A 3,364-nucleotide genomic window follows, 5' to 3' on the forward strand; every position below is an offset into this window, starting at 1 on the left:
TTTAATATATTGGTATAGGAACTATCATGAGAAAATGAGAAAACTATTAGGGGATATGGAGCAAAGAATAAAAACTATATAGATGGAAAGCTAAACACAGGACCCTGAGAACTAGTCTCCCACGGTAGAATGTAAATAATGGTGTGAGACAGAGTTCTAAGAGACAAAACAAAACTAAAAGTCCTTGCCAACATCTTGAGCCCAGGAGCAGGTAGAAGGAGCTCTATTTTGATTATGCTTAGCCTTGATTTATGTCTGGAACCCTGAGTGGGGTGATGTAATGAACCTGCCAAGTTCTTTGATCTGTTTTGTATAAAAACTGAAGCTTTGCAGAAGTAAAATTGCACTACACAGTGTGTCTGTCTGTCATTCCCTTGCGTCGTATCCTGGCTATCCTATCCTTCACCCTGTTCTCCCGTGGATAGCGGTCTCCAAGAGACCGTCCGGTCCGTGGCAGTGCTTTACAGAGAGAAAAGCCAGAACAATGCGGTCTCAAAGGTCTCAAATGTCTCTCTTTGTACCAGACTCAGGGACCGAGGTCTGGAGCCTCCCTCCAGGTTGTCATGGTCTAGCATCATTTCTGAGTTAGTTTGTAACTCTGGAAGTTGTAGGTAACTGTAACAACTTAAAATATCAATGTGATATGCAAATGGCTCTGTTCCTGGAACAGTGTCTTCCTCCCTGTGTCAAGGCCAGTGTGTCTGTTCACACTGCCGACTCACGCACACTCCTGTGCATGCAGCATGTCTAGAGTCCTCCTCTTCTTTTTGAGTTCTGACATCCTGGTTGGGCCGATGGAAATCTGACAGTGATAAAAAATTAACAGTGTTCAAACAAACAAACAAACAAACAAATAAAAAGGGTTTTCATTTTATATCAATACAATAACTCTAATTTTAGCCTTAAGAGCGATCCACACCACTCCTTACCACGTCCAGTCTTGTCTTTAACTGGGAGTCCACTGTTGCCCATGGCTGACCCTCTGCTTCATTTGCTCAGGGTTCTGTTTTTTTTTTTTTTTTTTTTTTACTGGTTCCCCAGCTCTTCTTCCCCCTGGCCAGAGCACACACAAACAAAGCTGAGTATCCCCAGCCCACTTTCACCAGCCAGAACTTTCCCTGGCTGGCTAGGCTGTCCAAGTGTTTGTCCAGCTTCTCTTCCAGATTCTACGTTGCCATTTGGCTCTCCTCTGCCACAGAAAGACAAGCCCCTCCCCCAGTTCTTCTGAATCTGAGATGCTTGCGGAGTCCTGAGGCAGAACCATTCTGCCCATAACCACAGTCTTTCTTTCAAATGACAACCTCTCCCTACCTAAGTTTGACTTTGTTTCACATCCTCTGTCTTCAAGTTTCAGCTCTCGGCACATTGCCCGACAGGCACGCCGCTTGTCACTACACCATCTTGTGTGCCACCTACACCATCTTGTGTGCCACCGAAAGAGCTGGGGGCTCCACAGCAATTGTTTGTAGTTCAGGGGTTTTCTGTGTGATAGTTTCTGAAGCTTCACAGTCCTTTCCTGGGAAGCCATTGATTTCCCCACCATCTGATTTCTATTGGCCCCACCCTGATCTCTCCTGGGCTTGGGGCTCTTGGTTCCCCAAGGGCTTGTCCCAAACCTGTTATAGTGGAGTTTGGCTACTACCTGGAGGAAGTGCCTAATCCCTGGCAATTGGAGGCCAGGCCCCAGCAATAAATGTCTGAGCAGATTACACCCATCATTGCCGTCAAGGCAGAAACTTACAAAGACAGAAGCTTTGCAAGGCTGAGGCAGCAGAAAGTCTCTTCTCACCTACGGCTGGCTTCCTTTCCAGGTTAGTGAACACCCATCATGGTGCATCCAGGCAGGGCAGCAGACCTAACCAACTGTGTACATAGAACGCTGCTCCCCAAAGGCTCCAGACTGTCCAAGGCCGCTGCAATTGGTTTGCAAACATATAAAGACTGACCTCACCATTTGGACAGGGGCCAGTTTGTAACCTGAATCAACACTGTTCTTTATGCTTTCCAAAGCTTCGCTGGCAATGTTATCTCAGGGGAGCTGGCCAAGTCTTCTCTTTTAGGCAAACGTGACCCCTGTCAGGGAAACATAAAGACACACACAGATCCCCTCTTCCCAAATGAGTCATCCAGACCAGAAGGGTAGCGGGTGAGCCAGAAACAGTTGTCATATCTGGAATATGAGCAAGATGGAGAAGGAGAAAGAAAGTAGGAGGTGTGTGTGTGTGTGTGTGTGCACACTGCAGTTCTCTGTTGGGCTCACAGACTTCACACCTGCCCACAGGAAATCCTCACTCCTTGTTTTAGGAGGGATATGGCAACAGCTGACATAGTGAATTGAGCCTCGCTCTGAAACCCTGGACCATAGTCCCAGTGCCTCCCTTCCTGACTTCAGACAGCAAAGGACAAGGCCGGTCTAGCTTGAGGGACACCCATGTTTTCCTCTTCTCCCTGTTTCAGGTCTGTCATATGAATCGATAGCAGGTCACAGACAATATGAATTCCAGTGTTATTAAAAAAAAAACACTTGGAGCTGTCCAGCTGCGGAGCGCTTGCCTAGTGTACACATAGGCCGAGTCGTCGCCACCCCCCCCCCCGCCCTGTATTAGTGTACAGGAGACAAAAACAAACAGCCCGGTTTTGTTTGAACATTAATGTCCGGGGTGTTGAGAACTTGGTCCCCAGCTGGTGGCACTACTTGAAGAAATGGTAGGAACTTTCGCAGGCAGGACTTGGCAAGGGAAAGAAGTCCCTGGAAGGAGGCCTTGGAAGTACACATGGCCTTCAGGACCTCTCTGATTACTTCCTGTCTACAGTGAGGTGAACAGCCTTCTCCTTTACAGGCTCCTGCCTCCATGGAGCCCCAGCTCAGCCCTAAAATAACAGGGCCAGCCAGGCACAGACTGAAGTTCCTGAAACCCTGAGTCCAAGTGAATCATTCCTGCCTTCTATCTATTTTCCCCAGTGTTTGGATCGCAGCTACAGAAAGCTGCATAGCACTCAATGAGACTTTCTCTCCTCTGCAGAGATTGTAGATTTATTCTCTCCTCAAGATCGCAGAGGGAGCTTCTGGAGAATGGCTGAGAGCTGATGAGGAGATTTGACAGGCAGGTGTCTCTTTAATACCAATCTGTGGGGGTGCTAGGACTAGAAGGGGAGAGGAAACAGCCCGAAGAAAGTTCCAAAAGTTCCAGAGGCCCAGATTCTTCCTGAGCATGTCTTTGCCTGTGTCTCCAGCCTGCACACAGGGCCACAGATGACACACCCCAGGCATCACAGGGCTCTCTCTGAAAGGAGCTTACATAGGGCTTCTCCTAATGGCAGATCGCTAAGGATAGATTATGTCTTCATTTGTGTGACTCCTTGA

Source organism: Alexandromys fortis, unplaced genomic scaffold, assembly GCF_014885135.2.
Source record: "Alexandromys fortis isolate MF-2015 unplaced genomic scaffold, M_Fortis_MF-2015_v1.1 scaffold_51, whole genome shotgun sequence".
In the NCBI taxonomy this organism is placed as follows: Eukaryota; Metazoa; Chordata; class Mammalia; order Rodentia; family Cricetidae; genus Alexandromys; species Alexandromys fortis.